Here is a 15,464-nt window from a genome sequence, read left to right on the forward strand (position 1 = left end):
CAAGAAAGAAGATGGGGATATCAGCTAAGAGACTGTTACCTGTAGTCAAGGTGAGAGATGAGTTTGGCTTGGCTAGAATGCTAGTGATGAATATGTTTGGAAGCTGAGGTCAAGTGACTTGTTGAATTAATGGACATGGGTAAGGGAGAGGGAGTAGTATGTACGTAGTGCATTTTATTATTATCTCAATATTTGCAACAACCCTAATACTGATAATTGTTATAATTCATGTGTTTATCAATATATAAATGTTGAGCCAGGCAGGATGGCAACACACCTGTTCAGCTATTTCAGAGACTGAGGTGGAGAGGATGGCTTGAGCCCATGAATAGCAAGTTCCCATCTAAAAAAAATAAAAAGTGTAAACACACACACACGCACACACCTGTAATTCCAGCTACTCAGGAGGCTGAGGCAGGAGGACAGCAAGTTTAAAACCAGCCTAGGAAATTTAACAAGACCCTCCAGAAAAAGATAAAAGGAAGAGGAGGAGGAGGGGGGGGGAGGACTTGTCATTTTCCATTTGTAATACTTTTTTTTTAAGAAATATAGACTTTTATAGACTAGATATAGACTTTAAAAAACCATTTCCCAACCTGGCCTCAGGAAAAGATCCAAATACCTTTTGCTACTGGATAAAAAAGAAGTTTTTTGCAGACTAGCAATTTTATGTTGGATTTTAAGCATGAATAAGGCTGATAGTGACTCCAGATTGGGTCCTCAGCACTGTAGGACAGAACAGAGAACTGAATTCTGTTAGATGGAATTAAAAACAGATTCATGGAACTGTGGTTGTGGCTCAGTAGTGGAGCATTTGCATAGTATGTGTGAGGCACTGGGTTCTATCCTCAGCACACATAAAAATAAAGGTATAAAAACACAAAAAATTTATTTAAAATATTAAAAAAAAAAAACAAAAACAGATTCATCTCCTACCTTTTGCCAAGACTCTTACTGTGTTTTGCATTCTGTAGATGGAGAAAAAATAAAAAGTACCTGTAAGGTATTTTTACCTCCAGATTCACTCTTCAATCTTTTTCAACTCAATTTGTGTCCATACCTTTCCCTCTGACTCTCAGTGGAGCGGAAACAAAAGGAAGCACTCACAGGAGATTAGATGGAGGGCCGAGGATACAGCTCAGTTGGTAGAGTGATTGCCTCGAAAGCGCAAGGCCCTGGGTTCAACCCCTAGCACCACCAAAAAAAAAAAAAAAAAAAAGGAGATTAGATGGAGAGAGGAGAGTGACCCTGTCCCCCTCCTCTTGAGGAAGTCCTCTATCATCAGCTCTCTCCTTCTGGTTTTCAGTAACCCCCTGCCCTCTCTCCTTATGCCCACAGTAGCGATGTAGTGATGGTCTGTGTTACACACCTTGGGTTACTATTCTACCCCACCATGGCTTTCCTATACTCTGTCCACACCTTTGTAAATATTCTCTCCATTAACTCATCTACAGCCTCTCTTGCTGTGAATCAGGGAGAAATGAAAGAGCTCAGATAAAGAATTTTCTCCTTTTGTGACTTTTTCTGTTTACATATGGAGAGAGTATCTCAGCAGATTGTCTCCTTGAACAAAACTGTACCATATGACCATCTCTAGCTATAAGGGAGTCCAGAAATTTTATCATTTCCCTTTTTAAACTCTACAGTGAAGGAAGACAAAATATTAAGTAGTTGGAAATAAATATTTAGGGCTGATGAGTGTGGTAGTACATGCCTGTAATCCCAGTAACTTGAGGGACTGAGGCAGGAGCATCACAAGTTGGAGGTCAACCAGGGCAAAAGTGAGACCCTCAGTAATTTAGCAGCACCCTTTCTCAAAATAAAAATAAATAAATAAAAAGGACTGGGGATGTAACTCAGTGTTAAAGAGCCCAGGGTTCAAGTCCTCATATAAAAAAAAAAAAAAAAAAAAAAAAAAAAAAAAAAGAAAAAGAAAGAAAGAAAGAAAGAAAGAAAGAAAGAAAGAAAGAAAGAAAGAAAGAAAGAAAGAAAAGGGAAGGGAAGGGAAGGGAAGGGAAGGGAAGGGAAGGGAAGGGAAGGGAAGGGAAGGGAAGGGAAGGGAAGGGAAGGAAAGGAAAGGAAAGAAGTGCTTAGGGCTGGGATGTAGCTCACTAGTAAAGTATTTAACTGGTATGCACATAAGCCCTGGTTTCAGTCTCCAGCACAAAGATAAAGAAAAAAAATGTTTAGTGAGTCAATATACAAAACCTATATAACTTTAGGACCAAGGTTTTCACTTGTTAAATATTTGTTCATAAGTCTGCAGGTATAGTTCATTGGTAGAGTGTATGCTTAGCATGAGAGAGAAATAAATATTTGTTCATTAAATATCACTTTTTTTGGTACTAGGGATTGAACCCAGGAGTGCATTACCACTGAGCCACATCCCTAACCCTTTTAATTTTTTTTTTTTAATTTTGAGACAGGTTCCCACTAATTTGCTTAGGGTTTTGCTAAATTACTTTCTTTCTTTTTAAAATCTTTTAGTTGTAGGTGGACACAATACTTTTACTTTATGTGGTGCTGAGGATTGAACCCAGGGTCTCACACATGCTAAGCAAGCATGCTACCACTGAGCCACAACCCTAGTTCACTGAATTACATTCAATCCTCCTACCAATTAAGTGGCTGGGATTACAGGTGTGACCCACCATACCCAGTTAATCAGTTACTTTTTAAATAATGCATAAACGGTTACTAGGTAAAGATTACAGTACACTAAGATCGCCAGTACAGGATCAAAATAAAGGAAGCCAATTACCCTAATGTTAGGTAAATAAGCTTACAATGATATTGTTAGTGATAACACCATAAATTGCTATGTCTCAAACAACTGAGACAAAATAAAGATTAAAAAATTCCCAGAAAAATGTTTTAAGTATCTCTGTAAAAAGTGAAAACATCTGCCAGGTACAGTGATGCACACCTGTAATTCTAGCAACTCTGAGGCCAAGGCAGAAGGATTGAGGCCAACCTCAGCAACTCAAGAGAGACCCTAAGCAACTTAGTGAAACAGAATAAAAAAAATAAAAGAGCCGGAATTGTAGCTCAGAGGTAAAATGCCCCTGTTCAATCCTCCCTCCGCCCCTGCAAAAAGGAAGAATGAACATATCTATATAATGTTTGCACCAAAATTATGTTGCACTTTGTCTCCAGTGAATTCTATTGCACAGGGACTCAGAGTTTCTTGGCTTTCCATAGTTATGGGTTCACTACCTTGCTGATAATTATTGCAACATAATAAACAGGATCAAAACTTGGTAGCTTAAAAAAAATTTAAGTTGGGCATGGTTGTGCAGGCTTGTAAACCCAGCAGTTGGGGAGGCTGAGGCAGGATGACCGCAAGTTCAAAGCCAGCCTCAGCAAAACTGAAGTGGTAAGCAACTCTATGAGACCCTGTCTCTAAAAAAATACAAATAGGGCTGGGGATGTGGCTCAGTGGTCAAGTGCCCATGAGTTTGATCCCTGGTAACCAAAAAATAAAAATAAAAAATAAAAAAACTTAGTAGCTTAAACAACAATGTATTATCTCTCAGAAATCTGTGGGTCAAACTGGTCATTCTTCTATTCCCTCTTCTGGAATCATTCAATCATTCATGTGGCAAAATTCAGCTGGATGCTCCACCAAAAGTGGAAAGTCTAAAAAGACCTCACTCACCAGTCATGGGACTTGGTGCTAGCTGTCACCTGTGCCAGTCTCTCTCTCTCTTTCCATGTGTTTGGATCTCAACACTTCATGAGCCAGCTTCCCTTCATGGAGACCGAAGCATGCAAGAAGGCAAAGTCAGAAACCATCTGGCCTTGTGAGCCCTAGGTTCTTTTTTTTTTTTTTTTTTTTTTTTGTAATTTTGTTTTTAGCTGTAGATGGACATAATACCTTTATCTTACTTATTCATTTTTGTGGGGTGCTGAGGATCTAACAAAGTACTTCATGCCAGTCAAGCACTCTACCACTGAGCCATAACCCCAGCCCCATCTCTTAGGTTCTTGAACCTGCTTAACAATTTGACTTCTGCCACATGTTATTAGTCTGAGCAAATCAGAAGTTCATCCCAGATCCAAAGCAGTGGAAATAGAATCTATTTCTTGATAAGAACTGCAAAATATTGTGACTATTTTTCAACATACCACAGAGTGTCTTTCTGTTGGTTAAGGCAAGAAGTCCAAGCTGACCAGGCACAGTGATGCACACCTGTAATCCTAGAGGCTCAGGAGCTTGAGGCAGGAGAATTGTAAGTTCCAAGTTAGCCTCAGCAACTTAGTGAGGCCCTAAGCAACTTAGAGCACCCATGGATTCACTTCTGGGTACAAAAAAAAAAAAAAAAAAGTCTAAGCTGGAATTCTCCATTTCTTCATTTCTCCAGCATCCTAGGTTTCCACAGCTGTAGCTGAACCTTACAACTCCAACCTGACCATACCTAGAGCACTCTGTGCCTTCATGGTAGACAATGAGGCCATCTATGACATCTGTTGCCAGAAACCTTGACATTGAGCACCCAACCTACACTGACCTAAACTTGCCTATTCTGTCATTGTAGACACTTGAACATCAAGAACTTATTTGGCTACAATTACAGAAACTCCAGTTACTATAGCTTAGACAAATATACTTTTCTCTCACATAACAAAGCTGGAGGTAACATTAGTCCTGTTGCTCTGTGATGTCTGGTCTGGCATCTCTGCAGTTCTCTTTAATCTTTTCTCATGCTTATCACCATGGTCAAAAAGATGATTTTACCTTCAGGTAAAAGGTAGAATCAGTTCAAAGGAGATTTGAATGATCATATTCATATTTAAGATAAATATTTTCATATTCATTTTATGAAAAAAGGTTTTTATTCATCTTATGAAAAAAAGTTTGAATAAAACTATTCTTGAAATATAAGAATGGGAGATCCAAGATGGTGGACTACAGGGAGGCTGCATTCCTTGTCCCTCCGTAACTCGGGTTTCAAGCAGAGGATATCTATTTCTCAGTGAGGCAGTCTTTACTGCTTATCGATCCCTTGCTATTTACCTCATTTGTTCACTGCAATCACCTGCAGTCTGCCAGCATATTGACTACTTTTTGAGTACAGTTTCCTCACTGACTGGTGCCTATCATTCTCCATTTGCCTATTTGCCTGCCTCTTGCCTGCCCGTTGCCTGCCTTTCACCTATTCATCACCCACTGCCTGAGGTCCACCTGCTGATCGTCCACTGGTAGTGTGCAAACCAATCACAGACCACCAATGGAATGCCAGCTGCCTGCTCTTGCCTGTAAGTCCACTGTAACAATACCCGCAGGTTTGGTTACATGTGGCTGCCACCATTTTGAGACAACAGCCAGGACCTGCACGACCTCCAGCTGGACTGACTGAGCCGTGTCTCCAGGACCCCTCAGCCTGACTGACCACACTCTACATCCAGGACCCCTCAACCAGACTGACCCCACCCCACCTCCAGGACCCCCAGTCAATCACGCCCACAAACTGAGCTGCACCTCCCCATTTGCCAACACATTTGCAAGCCAGAGCAGCCATCTTTGATTATCCTGGAAGCGGAAGTTTCCATCTTTAGATAGGGCAAATCCCATCCTGACACGCCTGATGGAGACTGGAAGCTCATTGTCAGGTACCTCTCATGCATCAGGCTACTGAAGACTAGGAGGTTTGAATACTATATGACTGTTAAAGTGTAGATTTTTTTCTTTTTCTTTTTCCCCCATTTTGAAAATTTTTAACTTTTTATTTCTTTATATTTCTTGCTCTATTTTCCTTTTCTTTACCTGTTTCATCAGCCTCTTTCTCCCTTTTCTCATGCTAACAACCAACTTCTTTTGATTACATGTTCACACTTCCTATGATCGAGAGTTTCTATATACTCTTTTCTTATCCCATTAACAGTTACATCCTACATCCCTCCCCATCCTCTTCGTCCTCCATTAGAAACTGCAGACCTTATTGCAAATCCATTTGTTACACTGTGGATAATAATTGAACTCATCCTCTCTGTTTATTATGACAGTATTGTTAATGTCTTCATAGGGGCTATTGGTTTAGGGCTGCATATTTTCTATACTGGGGGCTGATAATATTGATCTTCCCCTTAAAGAAGAGGTTTTGGAAACCTATAGAGTCACTATAAGCCTATGGGGGAAACTGCAATACCCCAGATCTGCACTGCTAGAGGGGAAGATATGTGAACAACATGAAAAAACAAGGGAAGAAAATGTTCCAAACAAACCTAGATTTTATATTAATAGAATCCAGTGACAGCATGGTAGAAGAAATGTCAGAAAAGGAGTTCAAAATATACATAATTAAAATGATTCATGAAGCAAAGGATGAGATAAGAGAACAAATGCAGGCAATGAATGATCACTCCAATAAGCAGTTGAAATAGCAACTGTAGGAAGCAAAAGATCATTTCAACAAAGAGAGATTCTCAAAAAAAAAAAAAAAAATCAAACAAATCCTTGAAATGAAGGAAACAATGAACCAAATAAAAAACTCAATGGAAAGCATCACCAACTTAATAGATCACTTGGAAGACAGAACCTCAGACAATGAAGACAAAATATTTAATCTTGAAAACAAAGTTGACCAAACAGAAAATGATAAGAAATCATGAACAGAATCTCCAAGAACTATGGGACATCATGAAAAGACCAAATTTAAGAATTATCAGGATTGAGGAAGGCACAGAGATACAAACAAAAGGAATGAACAACCTATTCAATGAAATAATATCAGAAAATTTCCCAAACCTGAAGAATGAAATGGAAAATCAAATACAAGAGACTTACAGAACACCAAATGCACAAAATCACAACAGATCCACACCAAGGCACATTATAATGAAAATGCCTAACATTCAAAATAAAGATAGGTTTTTGAAGGCTGCAAGAGAAAAGCATTAGATTACATATAGGAGGAAACCAACACATATATCAGCAGATTTCTCAGCCCAGACCCTAAAAGCTAGAAGGGCCTGGAACAACATATTTCAAGCTCTGAAAGAACATTGTTGCCAACTAAGAATCCTATACCCAGCAAAACTAACCTTCAAATTCGAAGACGAATTAAATCTTTCCATGCAAAAGTTAAAAGAATTTACAAATAGAAAGCCTGCACTACAGAACATTCTCAACAAAATATTCCATGAGGAGGAAATGAAAAACAACAATGTAGGTTAGCAAAGAGAGGAACTACCTTAAAGGAAAAACCAATCTAAGGAGAAACCAAGTCAAGTTAAAAACCAAAAATAAGCCCAAATGACTGGGAATACAAATCATATCTCAATAACAACTCTGAATGTTAATGGCCTAAACTCATCAACCAGAAGACATAAAACTGGCAGACTGGATTAAAAAGAAAGACCCAACAAGAGATTCATCTCATAGGAAAGGACATCCATAAACTAAACATGGAAGGATGGGAAAAAAACTACCATGCACATGGACTCAGAAAAGAAGTGGGGGTTTCCATCCTTATATCAGATAAAGTGTACTTCAAGCCAAAGTTAGTCAGAAGGGATAAAGAAGGACATTTCATACTGCTAAAGGGAACCATAAATCAGGAAGACATAATGATTGTATTTATGCCCAAACAATGGCTCATCCATGTACATCAAATAAATCCTTCTCAATTTCAGGAATCAATAGACCACAACACAATAATTCTGGGTGACTTCAACACACCACTGTCACCACTGGATAGATCTTCCAAACAAAAACTAAACAAAGAAACCATAGAACTCAATAACACAATCAATAACTTAGACTTAGCAAACATATATAGAATATCCCATCAATCAACGAATGAATACACTTCCTTCCCAGCAGCACATGGATCCTTCTCTAAAATAGACCATATATTAGGCCACAAAGCAGTCCTTAGGAAATGCAAAAAAATAGAGATATTACCCTGTGTTCTATCAGATCATAATGGAATGAAATTAGAAATCAATGACAAAATAAAAACAGAAATTACTCCAACCCCTGGAGACTAAATAATATGCTATTGAATGAAGCACGGATAACAGAAAACATCAGGGAGGAGATAAAAAAATTCTTGGAGGTACATGAGAATGACGATACAACATATCAAAATCTCCAGACACTATGAAAGTAGTACTAAGAGGAAAATTCATTGCATGGAGCGCATTCAAGAAAAGAATAAAAAGTCAACAACTAAATGACACAACATTACATCTCAAAGCCCTAGAAAGAGAACAGTACACCAAAAGTAGTAGAAGACATGAAATAATTAAAATCAGAGCTGAAAGAAACAATTCAAAAAATTGACAAAACAAAAAGTTGGTTCTTCAGTAACTCCAAGACAGCTGGTGTGCACCTTCCCGCAACAGTAACACTGCTGTTCAAACAGTTAAGTTGTTTAAATCCCACCATCAGCTTTAAACCAGATACTACACCAGCCCTGGCTTATACGTCCTGTGAGGACAGGATAGGCACCGCTCAGCACAGTCCCCTCTTCCGAGGAGATGCCAGCCCACAGCAGTGAGGACTCCCACTTGGTACGCCTCGTGACAGAGACAGTGACAAGGATGCAGGCCAAACAAATGCCCCACTCATCTCAGGATCACAGGGAAGAAAGCAGCCCAGCAGAGGCAATGGCTATGCTTTCCACATTCCACCCTTGACCCCTTGGCCAGGAGCTCTTCCTTTTTCTCCACCCCACTTTTCCCCTCCTGCTCTGCTCAGGCCTTGTGGCCACTAGCCCTGGTGGGTGTAGCTGCAGAGACGGAAGCATTAATAACAGCCTTGGATGATAAAATGGCAAGTCAGGTGGTTCCTAGCTCCAGTTCGCAGGGCAAAGACCATCAGAGGTCCACCACACTGGCTCTCCTTTCTCCCTGGCATCAGGTGACATTGCTCTAGGCGCTAGCAAGTGACATGAGCAGGAGGTGAGAGACAGGCTCCCTCCAAGCCTGGCCATCAAACTCCCCTCTGCACCTCCTGTTCTGACCCAGGGCCAGAAGCCACGTCCAGCTGGTGACTCAGACCTGGGAGTCAGCGGGGCTGCAGGCAGGACAGTGGGTTCCCAGAGCACTCGCCTCCACACTCCTGAGCCAAAGCACCTGCCTCTGGAGGGTTGTGCCCGTGCACGTGGGGGTGCTTACGGACAAGTCGGTCCTGACCTGAGCAGGATCCTGGGTCACTCTGAAATTCTCCTCAATTTTCTAATGCAGTGCTTTTCAAACTCTGGACAAGGGTTGCTTTTCTATTTTCATTTTTTAAATTTCAAACCTACTGTGGGTTGATAATAATTTTGTAAAGTATTATTAAGATAAAGTATTATTAAAATGAAAAAAAAGATATCCAAAAAAAAGTTGGTTCTTTGAAAAAGTAAACAAAATAGATAAATGCTTAACCACACTAACAAAGAGGAGAGAGAAAATTCAAATTATTAAAATTCGTGATGAAAAAGGAAATATCATGACAGACATCACTGAGATACAGAACATAATAAGGAGCTGCTTTGAAAATCTATACTCCAACAGAATAGGAATATTGAAGACATCGACAAATTTCTAGAGACATATGATCCTCCCAAACTGAACCAAGAGGACATACACAATTTAAACAGATCAATATCAAGCAATGAAATAGAAGAAGCCATCAAAAGTCTACCAAACAAGAAAAGCCCAGGACCAAACAGATTCTCAGCCAAGTTCTACAAGACCTTCAAAGAACTCATTCCAATATTCCTCAAAGTATTTCAGGAAATAGAAAAGGAGGGAACCCTTCCAAACTCATTCTATGAAGCTAGTATCACTCTGATACCAAAACCAGACAAAGACACATCAAGGAAAGAAAATTTTAGACTGATATCTCTGATGAATATAGAACAAAAATTCTTAACAAAATTCTGGCAAATCACATAAAATATCATATTAAGAAGATAGTGCACCATGATCAAGTGGGGTTCTTCCTGGGGATGCAAGATTGGTTCAACATCCAGAAATCAATAAATGTAATTCATCACATCAATAGACTTAAGGTTAAGAATCATAAGGTTATTTCAATAGACACAGAGAAAGTGTTCAGCAAAATACAACATCCCTTCATGCTCAAAACACTAGAAAAAATAGGAATAGTAGGTACATACGTCAACATTGTAAAGGCTATTTATGCTAAGCCCACGGCCAACATCATTTTTTTTTTAAATTTATTTTTATCGTAAACAAACAGGATACATGTTGTTTCTGTTTGTACATGGAGTAACAGCATACCATTTGCATAATCATACCATTTACATAGGGTAATGATGTTTGATTCATTCTGTTATTTTTTCCTCCCCCCCACCCCTCCCACCCCTCTTTTCCCTCTATACAGTCCCTCCTTCCTCCATTCTTGCCCCCCTCCCTCCCCTCATTATGTGTCATCATCCGCTTATCAGTGAGATCATTCGCCTTTTGGATTTGAGATTGGCTTATCTCACTTAGCATGATATTCTCCAATTTCATCCATTTGCCTGCAAATGCCATAATTTTATCATTCTTTATGGCTGAATAATATTCCATTGTATATATATACCACAGTTTCTTTATCCATTCATCAATTGAAGGACATCTAGGTTGGTTCCACAGTCTGGCTATTGTGAATTGAGCAACTGTGAACATTGATGTGGCTGTATCTCTGAAGTATGCTGATCTTAAGTCCTTTTGGTATAGGCCGAGGAGTGGGATAGCTGGGTCAAATGGTGGGTCCATTCCAAATTTTCTAAGGAATCTCCACACTGCTTTCCAGAGTGGCTGCACTAATTTGCAGCCCCACCAGCAATGTATGAGTGTACCTTTCTCCCCACATCCTCTCCAACACCTATTGTTGCTTGTATTCTTGATAATCGCCATTCTAATTGGGGCGAGATGGAATCTTAGTGTAGTTTTGATTTGCATTTTATTACAAAAGATGGTGAACATTTTTCATATGTTTGTTGATTGCTTGTAGATCTTCTTCTGTGAAGTGTCTGTTCATATCCTTAGCCCATTTGTTGATTGGGTTATTTGTATTCTTTGTGCAGAGTTTTTTGAGTTCTTTATATATTCTGGAAAATTAGTGCTCTATTGGAAGTATGAGTGGTAAAGATATTCTCCCACTCTGTAGGCTCTCTCTTCACATTGCTGATAGTTTCCTTTGCTGAGAGAAAGCTATTTAGTTTGAATCTGTCCCAGTTATTGATTCTTGCTTTTATTTCTTGTGGATTTCCATATGGATTTCCAGTTTTCCCAGCACTATTTGTTGAAGAGGCTATCTTTTCTCCATTGCATATTTTGGGCACCTTTGTCTAGTATGAGAAAATTGTATTTATTTGGGTTTGTGTCCGTGTCCTCTATTCTGTACCATTGATCTATCTGTCTATTTTGGTGCCAATACCATGCTGTTTTTGTTACTATTGCTTTGTAGTATAGTTGAAGTTCTGGTATTGCAATATCCCCTGTTTCATTCTTCCTGCTAAGGATTGCTTTAGCTATTCTGGGTTTCTTATTCTTCCAGATGAATTTCATGATTGCTTGCTCTATTTCTGTAAGGTACATCATTGGGATTTTAATTGGAATTGCATTGAATCTGTATAGCACTTTTGGTAGTATGGCCATTTTGACAATATTAATTCTGCCTATCCAAGAACATGGGAGATCTTTCCATCTTCTAAGGTCTTCCTCAATTTCTTTCTTCAATGTTTTGTAGTTTTCATTGTAGAGATCTTTTAGCTCTTTGGTTAGATTGATACCCAAGTATTTTATTTTTTTGAGGCTATTGCAAATGGAGTTGTTTTCCTCCTTTCCCCTTCAGATGTTTCGTTGCTTGCGTATAAAAATGCTTTAGATTTATGCGTGTTGATTTTATAGCCTGCTATTTTGCTGAATTCATTGATGAGGTCTAGAAGTTTTCTGGAGGACGTTTTTGGATCCCCTAAATATAGAATCATGTCATCAGCAAATAGTGACAGCTTAAGTTCCTCTTTTCCTATTAGTATCCCTTTAATTTCTTTAGTCTGCCTAATTGTTCTGGCTACAGTTTTGAGGACAATGTTGAATAGAAGTGGTGAAAGAGGACATACATGTCTTGTTCTATTTTTAAAGGGAATGGTTCAGTTTTTCTCCATTAAGGATTATGTTGGCCATGGGCTTAGCATAAATAGCCTTTACAATGTTCAGGTATGTTCCTACTATCCCTATTTTTTCTAGTGTTTTGAGCATGAAGGGGTGTTGTATTTTGTCGAACGCTTTTTCTGTGTCAATTGAAATAACCATATGATTCTGATCCTTAAGTCTTTTGACATGATGGATTACGTTTATTGATTTACGGAAGTTAAACCATCCTTGCATTCCAGGGATGAACCCCACTTGATCGTGGTGCACAATTTTCTTAATATGTTTTTGGATACGGTTTGCCAATATTTTGTTAAGGATCTTTGCATCTATATTCATCAAGGATATTGGTCTAAAATGTTCTTTCCTTGATTTGTCTTTTCCTGGTTTGGGTATGAGGGTGATATTAGCTTCATAGAATGAGTTCGGTAGGGTACCCTCCTTTTCTATTTCCTGGAATACTTTGAGAAGTATTGGAATGAGTTCTTCTTTGAAGATCTTGTAGAACTTGGCTGAGAATCCGTCTGGTCCTGGGCTTTTCTTGGATGGTAGATTTTTAATGACTTCTTCTATTTCATTGCTTGATATTGATCTATTTAAATTGTGTATGTCCTCTTGGTTCAGTTTGGGAAGAGCATATGTCTCTAGAAATTTGTCAATGTCTTCGGTATTTTATATTTTTTGGAATACAGATATTCAAAGTAGCTTCTCATTATGTTCTGTATCTCAGTGATGTCTGTCATGATATTTCCTTTTTCATCACGAATTTTAGTAATTTGAGTTTTCTCTCTCCTTCTCTTTGTTAGTGTGGCTAAGGGTTTGTTTATTTTGTTTACTTTCTCAAAGAACCAACTTTTTGTTTTGTCAATTTTTTGAATTGTTTCTTCTGTTTCAATTTCATTGATATCAGCTCTGATTTTAATTATTTCCTGTCTTCTACTACTTTTGCTGTTATTCTGTTCTTCTTTTTCTAGGGCTTTAAGCTGTAATGTTAGGTCATTTAGTTGTTGACTTTTCATTCTTTTCTGGAATGTGCTCCATGCAATGAATTTTCCTCTTAGTACCGCTTTCATAGTGTCCCAGAGATTTTGATATGTTGTATGGTCATTCTCATTGACCTCTAAGAATTTTTTTATCTCCTCCCTGATATTTTCTGTTATCAATGTTTCATTCAATAGCATATTATTTAGTCTCCAGGTGTTGGAATAATTTCTGTTTTTTATTTTGTCATTGATTTCTAGTCTCAGTCCATTATGATCTGATAGAACACAAGGCAGTATCTCTATTTTTTGCATTTCCTAAGGGCTGCTTTGTGGCATAACATATGGTATATTTTCGAGAAGGTTCCATGTGCTGCTGAGAAGAAAGTGAATCTGCTCATTGATGGATGGAATATTCTATATATGTCTATTAAGTCTAGGTTGTTGATTGTGTTATTGAGTTCTATGGTTTCTTTGTTTAGTTTTTGTTTGGAAGATCTATCTAGTGGTGACAGCAGTGCGTTAAAGTCACCCAGAATTATTGTGTTGTGGTCTATGTGATTTCTGAAATTGAGAAGGATTTGTTTGATGTACAGGGATGCACCATTGTTTGGGGCATAAATATTTACTATTGTTTGTCTTCCTGATTTATGGTTCCCTTAAGCAGTATGAAATGTCCTTCTTTATCCCTTCTGACCAACTTTGGCTTGAAGTCCACTTTATCTGATATAAGGATGGAAACTCCCGCTTTTTTACTGAGTCCATGTGCATGGTAGGTTTTTTCCCCATCCTTTCACCTTTAGTTTGTGGATGTCTTTTTCTATGAGATGAGTCTCTTGCAGGAAGCATATTGTTGGGTCTTTCTTTTTAATCCATTCTGCCAGTCTATGCCTTTTGATTGATGAGTTTAGGCCATTAATGTTCAGGATTATTATTGAGATATGATTTATATTCCCAGTCATTTGGCTGAATTTTGGTTTTTAAGGTGGCTTGTTTCTCCTTTGAGTGGTTTTTCTCTAAGGTAGTTCCTCCCTTTGCTGACCTACATTTGGATCATTTTCTTCCCTTGTTTTTTCATGTTGTTCATGTATCTTCCCCTCTAGCAGTGCAGATCTGGGGTATTGCAGATTTCCCCCTATAGGCTTATAGTGACCCTACAGGTTTCCAAAACCCTTTCTTTAAGGGGACATCAATATTAGCAGTGCCCAATTCAGACACTATGTAATCCTAGACCAAATAGCCCCTATGAGGACAATAAAAAAAAATTGTCATAATAAACAGAATGAGTTCAAATATTATCTTTGGTAAAACAAACAGATTTGCAATAAGGTCTGCAGTTTCTAATGGAGGACAAAGAGGATGCAGAGGGATGTAGAATGTGACTGTTAATGGGATAAGAAAGGAATATACAGAAGTTCTAGATAATAGAAAGGGTGAGAGTGTAATCAAAAGAAATTGGATGTTAGCATGCAAAAAAGGGAGAGAGAGAGACTCTGAGGGAACAGGTAAACAAAAGGAAAAGAGAGCAAGAAAAGTAAAGAAATAAAAACTTAAACTTTATCAATAAGGAGAAAAAAATATCTACAGTATAACAGTCATATAGTAATGAAACCTCTCAGAGTTCAGTGGCCTGATGCATGAGGGGTACCTGACAATGAGCTTCAAGCCTTCAGCAGGCGTCTCAGGATGGGTTTTGCCCCACCTAAAGATTGGAGCTAAGGCTTCCAGGATTATCCAAGATGGCCCTTCTGGCTTCAAAATGTGGTGGCAAATGGGGAGCTGCAGCTCAGGGTGTGGCCGTGGTCAGCTGGAGGTCCTGGAGGTGGAATGGGGTTGGTCAGGCAGGGGTCCTGGAGGTCCGGTGTGTTTGGTGTGGTTGTGGGATCCTGGAGGACGGTTGGAATCAGTTGGTCTGGGGTCCCGGTGATAGGGCGCAGTCAGTTGGTCTGGGGGTCCTGGCGGCAGGGAGCAGTCAGTCGATGTGAGGGCCCCAGAGGCAGGGAGTGATTGGTTTGGCAGAGGGATCCTGGAGACCGGGCTCAGTCAGTCCGGCCAGGGGTCCTACAGAGCCTGGCTGTTGTCTCAAAATGGCGGCAGCCACGTGTAATCAAACCTGCAGGTACTGTAACAGAGAACTTCCAGGCAACAGCAGGCAGCTGGTGCTCCACTGGCGGTCGGCGATCAGTTTGCTGACTGTTGTCGAACGATCAGGAGGTGAATCTCATGCGTTGGGTGATGGATAGGTGTAAGGCAGGTGATGGACAGGTGAGAAGCAGGCAAATGGCAGATGATAGGCGCCTGACAGTGAGCAATCTGCACTCAAAAAAGGCATCAATATGCTGGCAGACTGCAGTTGATCACAGCAGACAAATGGGGTAAACGGCAGGG

This window comes from Sciurus vulgaris, assembly GCF_902686455.1.
Source record: "Sciurus vulgaris genome assembly, chromosome: 5".
Lineage (NCBI taxonomy): Eukaryota > Metazoa > Chordata > Mammalia > Rodentia > Sciuridae > Sciurus > Sciurus vulgaris.